Genomic DNA, 8,496 nt, shown 5'->3' with positions numbered 1-8,496 from the left:
TATTACTCATCCGCTGTCCCGGCTGTAGCAACCCAATACGTACATGTGTGATTTGAACCTGCTTAACAGGCATCCCGTGGTGTGCAATCTGATCGTTATCGGGGTGTAGCGTTGTAGCCTTTCACGCTGTCATTGACCATGTCAGTGCTGGCATATGTGTCTTATCAATAGCTCTAACTCTTCGGGTTCGCATGTAATACAATTGACCTGTTCATTTTTAATGAAATATTTTGCACAGCATGTACAAACAAACTAAGTTAAATGATAATAGATATGTCTTATTCGAAGAATTATTTGTTATTCATTAGTTATCTCTGTTAGGGGATCATGACGTCAGAAGGCATGGCCTTACTATGTACACGACGTCGGACACGTGTGGCTCCGCCAAGTCCCGGGCATTGTCCAATCGCGTGCGAAGTCCTTGCGTGGGAGTGGCCCTGTCTAGAGTCAGAGGGGTTTCTGTGAAGACCACGTGGGAACCTGAGTCGTAGGAGAGCCACGTAGTCCTATGTTTCATGGTCTGAAACGAGAGTTGACGGCTAATATTCTGACGAAATTACAAATCTGCACGGAATGATGACGTCAGAGAAAGGCTATGCCATTTCGTGAGTAGGGAATCATCATGAACGACGATTGGTGCGCGAAAGTTTTGTTCCGCCTAGTTCCGATCATCGTGCTATTGCGGGGTTTCGGTACCGGTCACTTGGAGGCGTAAGTCATACTCGTAGTCCAATCAGATATGACAGTCGTCCAGGGTAACGCGAGTCATATGACACGGATTCGACGTGTTGGGTTGGACGATGACGTTTTTATCATACTTATGTCATTGACAACCAAAGGTTTCGGTCTAACAGTCGATTGTGTGGGCGAAGGGAACATGAGTCATAGAGAGTCAGACAATGAATATGCAAGAGTTGACGTTTAATCGTCCTAACGGAATCGCAAATCTAAACGGAATTTTGTCGTCAGAGAAAGATTATGTCATTGTGTGGATGGGGAATCATCATGTGCGACATGTGTGTGGAAGTGACGATTTGTTTCTAAAACATCAGTTTGAAGAGCGACCCAGGCGCGGGTCGCTTATTTCCCGCAAATTATAGAGGGCCGGAGATCTGACGTTAATCGACACCAGACCGATATAAAAAAAGTCGATAAAACGTCAGAATAATTCGGACTAGAATCATCGGTGCATGGGAGTTTGTTCCGCCCGGTTCACGTCACCGTCTGATATAACAACAACTTCGAATGCAATAAAATTGACGCATGATTGTTTTAATGAAAATTCTGGATTACAAACAGACCAATTAAATTAAATGATAATATATACATATGTCTTTCTTTTTATTCCAAACGTGTACCTTTTCTTTATTAGTGATCTCTGTTTGGGTTTTCAACCAACTCGAAAGATGTATTTCGAGATAATACAGTATACGATCTACTCGAGGCGTACATCCTTTGTGCAAAGATTAAGCATTTCGATTCGCAATTTAATTAGCAACTTTTGTCCCACAGTTAATACGTAGGAGTTGTATATAAAAACTTTATTTATTTTACAACAATTATGAAACAAGTTCTTTCGACCTATCTTTATCACACCTGTGACGTTTCTGCACGAGACATTGTTGCCCGGGAGTTTGTACTCCCCGGTTCCGGTCACCGTCTGATTAGATAACAACGGCTTCGTTTACAATTAAACTTACATATACGATTTTTTAATGAAATATTCTAGACTATATTTATATGCAGATCAATTAAATTAAATGATTATAGATATGTGTCTTCGTGTTTTATTTGGAGAATGCTTCTTTATTCATTAGTGATCTATGTTGGGGTTTTAAATCATCACAGTATACGATATACTCGAGACGTACGGGTGGTTTTGTCAACACATATTCCGTGTACAAAGATTGTATCGTGGCGTGCCGACGGTCTTGTAACGTGTACCATTGTACGCTTTAATTAGCATCATGTGTTATATGTCAAAATCCGTCCGCAACCAGAAAGTTGTCTTAAAAGCCTAGCATATATGTTTCAATATATGTGTACATTCTACTTGTAAATTATTGCTATTATTATAATGTCATTTATTCCAAAAGTCAAATTGTTTAAACAAGTGCATTAATAAAATTTACAAAATGTGTCACTTTTATATTAGCTTAACTTTTTCATTCGTAAAATATGGATAGATATTTACTTGAAAGTACACTTTTAAAAAAACGTTCGTAAAACACTTCCGAGAGAAACACGGTTAATGGTACATTTGTATGATCAAATATATTAATCGTTAAGTATAGATTTTTATAATTATCTATATGAACTTTAAATATGTTATAAACAGAGCTCTTCTATCTGAATCGACGATCCGGGGATCCTCTTAACCGATTTTGGAAGTTTGATTGCGTTCGTTTTTTCTCCAAAACTGTAAATGTGTATATGGTTAAAGGGTGGGGATCTCAACCGGTTCAAAGTTATGACTAAGGAACTAAGTCTCTCAAGAACGAAGCCATACCATGTGATCAATCCTGCTAGTTCTTTTTAATGTTAATCCCATCATACTAAGCAATTTTATATATGGTTATAGAAAAAAAGCACCATAGCAAAGAGTCAACTAAAGCATAATTCGACCTAAAATCGATAAAACTAGGGCCAAAAAGAATTTAATGCAGGGCGTTACTATAAGTAACTAACGCAGAATTAGCGGTTAACGACTCGTGAAATTTAACGACATCGTTAGCTTAACGATAGTTTTGAACAACCGGGCCCTGGTGTTATTATTTCTGTAATTGTAGTGTGAAGGTTATATGTGGTGTAGTGGTCATACTTAGCGATGTGATGGTTATCTTTGGTGTAATGGTCACACCTTACATTATGTGGTAGTTATATTTGATGTAATGGTCAAACTTTCCACTGTAATAGTTATATTTGGTGAAGTGGTCAAACTTTACGATTTGACTTTTATATTTGATGTAGTGGTCAAACTTTCCAATGTGATGGCTAAGTGTTGGTGTAGTGGTCACACGTTTTAATTTGATGGTTTCGTTTTGTCAAATGTTGACGCTTTCTAACGTGAGTGTTTCATTTGGTGATGTTTTAGTCAAAAATGATAGATTTGTATGTACTTTTACATATAATACTTTTCATCAGTTTCCGATTTGTACTGTTCTGCCGACGATACCATGTTATTGAATGTTACGAATTGTAAAACTTACTAGGAGGTTGAAATGGTCGGAAGGTAATGGTTTGGTGCCGCAGATGGTCAGTTTGGGACCCAGACAACGCACGAGATCATTAATTATCTTTATTCAAAATTTGTATTTTTATCTAACGTATGTAAATTAGCATTTGTGTTGTATTATTTAAGGGTGCCTATTTCCAAATCCCAACTCGTGCATATTTGTTTAAATGAAAATGGATTGATTCCAATCAATGCTTCTAATGAATGTGTCATTGAATTGGACAGACTTGTTCCACATGGTTACTCTTGATTGACATGACAAACAGAAGCAATGAAATTGGCATAGAATTGTTCTAGATTTCGCCATTATATCCTGTGGTATTATTACGCTGAAATATATTATTTATATAAGTCTGGTGGTTGCAAAATCATACGTGATGTTGAAATGCAATATCGGTAATTACGTAACCATGAAATGCTGTTTATATTGTGAAGGAGTGACATAAACAATACAACCGATTTCATTTTTTTTAAATGTTTGGAATCTTTTTTTATCCAAGTGGCTCTTCAATGGCGTTATTTCATTGCGCTATCAATTTGTATCGATGCTATATATTTCAATAATACATTTGGATACATGATAACTTGTGTATATTACAGGTATGTTGATCGAGTTGACATAGCAATATCACTCTTTTCATCAATTTCTATTATACGGTATTATTGGTTTCTAAAATAAAATCTGCTGTCGAATGGAATGATGTATTACACTGTGTATGGGTGCGATACAATTACATGTGAATAAAGACAACTTCAATTCAATGACTGGTATTTTTATATTCCTCGGTATAAACATACCAGGCTCTCCTGATAATGGTTTTCATATGTTAGAGTTGTCCTAACTCCAGATACTGTTCTAGGAATTTCTCGATAGATGTATTCTTTTGACGAACAAACTGCAAAGCTTTCTATCTGAGAGGTTTCAGCTGAAATAATGTTACAGATGTCCTGATGACTTCCTTGTTTGGTATTTTTACTATCTGTTCTGATTGAAACATTTTCACTTTGCTTGACATCGTTACTGCCATACGCACATGACAGGATTAACCGAGGTACACTTGTTTTGTTTAGGTTCACAATAAATATCATTTTTCTGGATGTCACTAAAGTTCCTATTTCACGGACCAATGATCCGTTCACGATGATTCCCCTCCCACGCAATGATACGGCCTTTCTCTGACGTCATCATTCCGTTTGTAATTTCGTCAGGATTATCAAACGTCAACGTATTAACTGTGTGACAGTCTATATGACACATAGGACTACGTGGCTCTCCGATGACTCATGTCTCCACGTCTCCGGAAGTAGGCGGGTCCAATTCACCTTCTGTGACGTCACGATCCTTCGATCCTTGGTCTTTTTGCCTCGTATAAGTAGTCGGGTCCAATTCACCTTCTGTGACGTCATCATTCCTTTTGTAATTTCGTCATGATTACCAAACGTCAACGTATTAAATGTATGACAGTCTATGACTCATAGGACTACGTGGCTCTCCAATGACTCACGTCTCCGGAAGTAGGCGGGTCCAATTCACCCTCTGTGACGTCACAATCCTACGATCCACGCTCTTTTGGCGTCGTATAAACAATCGCTCTCTACTACTGTTGTCTGATGTTTTTCATCCGGGGTGTTTGATCTTTTCGAATAAATTTTATTTTACAACAATAACAAAACTGTTTCTTTACATTTTAAAATCATATTTTCTCTGTTAAAAAACTGCAATCCATACATCATTTAATTTGGAAAAAATATTTGCTATATGAATTACATTCGTATCAATAGTGAAGCGATAACTCCTAACTGATTACACACGCATTCAGAGAGGAACAAAAAAGCGCGATGAATGTTCACTTTGCCTCGGATAAACAACGGATAAACGTTTAGCTCTGAGAAGGTCCTGTAGGTACATATGTATTATGTATATTACTACGAATCCGAAATCAGCCTGGAAAATCTACTTATCAACGTAGAATGAGGAATATAAGCTATTAATTAAATGGATATACCGAATTGATAACAACACGAAGTCAAATTTTATTTAAAGTGTTTTGTAAATAAAGGTACCGTTAGAAAAAAAAACGTATCCCCAAAATAAAGACTTTCTTCCTTTCATTCGACGGCTTACATATGTTGCTTGTTTCAATCCCTTGTTTTTCTGACGTCATCTCTCATTTTTGGAATAAAGCGAGCTTAGTTAAACTTGCCTAAGTACATGTAATAGATGAGCTTACATGATATCAAATGACGAGATGTTCGATGTACAGCATACCTAATATTGATCGATTGATTGATTCACTTTTGAAATACGCAGCAAAAGTTTTCAAATATATTCACATATTCAATTAGACTAAGAAAAAAACATTGTTGCTCGATTACGTGGTGTGTAAGAATCAATAATACGTGTGTCCAACTTGTTCATACACGCATGGAACGCATACGCGTGCAGCATACAGGCACAAACTCACGCGCGCAAATACAATGCACGTGTGCGCGTCTTCTTAAACACATTAAAACGCAATATAATTCACCTATTTTGTGAGAGAATTAACACTTCTTAAATAACAATACCTGTTATTTATTTATTATTATTATTTTTTCAAAAAAAAGAACTGATTTTGTTTGAATTCCACTGGAGATATTAGAAACATAGAAGAAAAATAATCACCACAATTTACGCACGATAAAACGTATATATATAGATAATATGTAAGTCATATCTAACACAAGACATGGTCAACAATAATGGCAAGATTCCAATGACAAAGGTAACTTAAGTAACAAAGAACACGGAGTTTTTACACAACATGAGCTTACTAAAGCAGAAGTGAAATAAGTTGCCCTGGAAGGGTACATACATTTCATTTTTTATCATAAATCATAACGGTAATCAGTTGTAACAGGGACCGTTACTTAAGGCGCCCATACTTACCCTGTAGTCGCAAATGATGCTGCAAACATTATCACAATGCCATAACACATCTACATACAGAATCCGAACAAAATCGGTCAATATCTAATTGTCAACCAATCAGGACCCGACCTAACACGACATATTATAAAATGAAAAAAAATAACGAAAGCCACTGAAGTGTTTTAGGTGTCATTGCTGATTTTAATACAAAATTTAAGGGATATAGGACACTGCAAAATTGAGACTTTGCCAAAGCTAGACTGCAACAGCCATTTTGCGGTAGATGTTGACATTGTGTTTGCCATCTTCAAGAACACCATCAAAATATTAATTTTACCGACCTATATTACAGTTAATAAAACAGAACAGATTTCAATTTTCTTTTGGTGAGGTGTAGACCTAAACCTTATCACAACAAAAACACCCATTAAAATTAACCATGTAAAAATATCTTGCTATGGTCAGTTATCAGATATTAACAGACAAATCAACAGCTGTAAGCCATCTCAAGTAATGATATTTCCAGACAAAAATGTGTTCATCTTAGAATAAAAATATCTTATAACTTTTGAATACCAAATATATTTTGATTATAGAAGGACTAGGTCATGAACTACCAGTGACAAATATATCAATCCAAAATATGTGGTGAACATATTCAAAGAAGGGATCAAATGAACATATGGTCTATACATCACAATTCATGGCTAGTGTATAGTCTATTCATTATGACTGAACTGAAACTTACAGAAAAGAAGGAAATATTTGTTCCAGTTTAAATGGAATGAATATTTGATAAACAAAGAACATGTTTCGAAAAGATTTGTTGGTATATATCTTTTCCAGATGGCCACCAAAACATTCATTCTACTGCCTAATCAGTTGTCAGATTCCCAGACAATTTTCTTGCTATATATGTTCGATGGCAGACTTGGGAAAAGAAGGAAGAAAAACAAAGATGCTTTTGAGTTTGTTTTCAAACTGGTGATTCTAGATTCACAAGAAAACAACTTATTTCAAGATTTGCCGGAACATCTTAGCCCTTTGGTGCAACTGTTTTGGATTTTAAAGAATTCAAAAATTGCCAAGATAATAATGTATATTTGATGTATGAGCACACATTCCCATATTTTTTGACCAACTGGGTATTGGAAGTAGTGATCTTTTATTGGATTATTATCGTTTGGTGTCGTGCTGTACTGAATCCAGACATTATATTTAGTCTGGCTTTTGTGTCTGGAACAAACCTGGCAACAGATGAGGTCTTGATAGTGCTGATTCACCCATATTTCATAATCTTTACGAATTCGGACTCTGTTCATTTGGAGAGAGCTGGTTGTTTTCACCCTCTGAGCCAAACAGTTTGTTTCTGTGAGATGAATCTTCATTTCATGTGCGAGTTCTCTGTCTTTTCTTTCAGTGTCCGGTGATCTTTGATAAATTTGTCCCCGTATCCAATTGAGACATGCAATGAAAAGACTCTACAATCCATGGGGAGTTAGTAACTGTCAATGTTAGCCTGTAGATCAGAGTGTTGACTCTGACCAGTCTTAAAATATGCGTGCATACTGGTATTAATACCAAATACCTCTAACATTGGCAGGACGTCTCTAAAACTACGACCAACGACTGCATTGTCGACTTGCTCCAACGTTGTGAGGTTGTCTATGATGTTTTTGTAATGCTTGCATCATTTTGGCTTCCAGAGAATGGTCATACTGTGTTCAAAATGTAGCCATCCGGTAGAGTTATGCTCATGGATTTAAGATAATTATGCTCCTTCTGGCCACCGTAAGACATTCTCTGAATCTTATTGAGAGCACTTTTTCAAATATAAATATATATGTACCATCTAGTATGTCTCGCAAGAATGTTTCTTAGGATACAGGGTTGTATGAAAATATGTTCCCTCCTCAAATGGTCAGGACGAAGGAACACTGGAACTATAGATTTATGCAATGGTTGTACTACAGACTGAAAGGTTTTTGGAATACTAGGCAGAGAAATGCCAAGAGCGAAACACTAAATTACAAGAGATATCAGTTTTTATCTCAACTCAATACAATAAAAGAGCATTTTGTGTAGTTTTGTTATATACTGAAGAAGACAGAAATGGGGCAAATTTCGTATGGATCTTGAGAAACATTTTTTTGACCAACCTGTTCTAGCTTTGCAGCCAGGGTCATCCAAAATACAAAAATTGAGAATGAAGGCTGATTGATTCTTTGACAAGATGTACGACACTTCTAAAAGGTCACCAACCATTTCAGATGACCACCTTCATGATTGAGACTTCGAAGACTCTCTTATTTATAGGATAACCTGTATACAAGGGTTTAAGTCATTGCCA

Source organism: Mizuhopecten yessoensis, unplaced genomic scaffold (genome assembly GCF_002113885.1).
Source record: "Mizuhopecten yessoensis strain PY_sf001 unplaced genomic scaffold, ASM211388v2 scaffold2729, whole genome shotgun sequence".
Classification (NCBI taxonomy): domain Eukaryota; kingdom Metazoa; phylum Mollusca; class Bivalvia; order Pectinida; family Pectinidae; genus Mizuhopecten; species Mizuhopecten yessoensis.
This window is presented reverse-complemented; position numbering follows the sequence as displayed.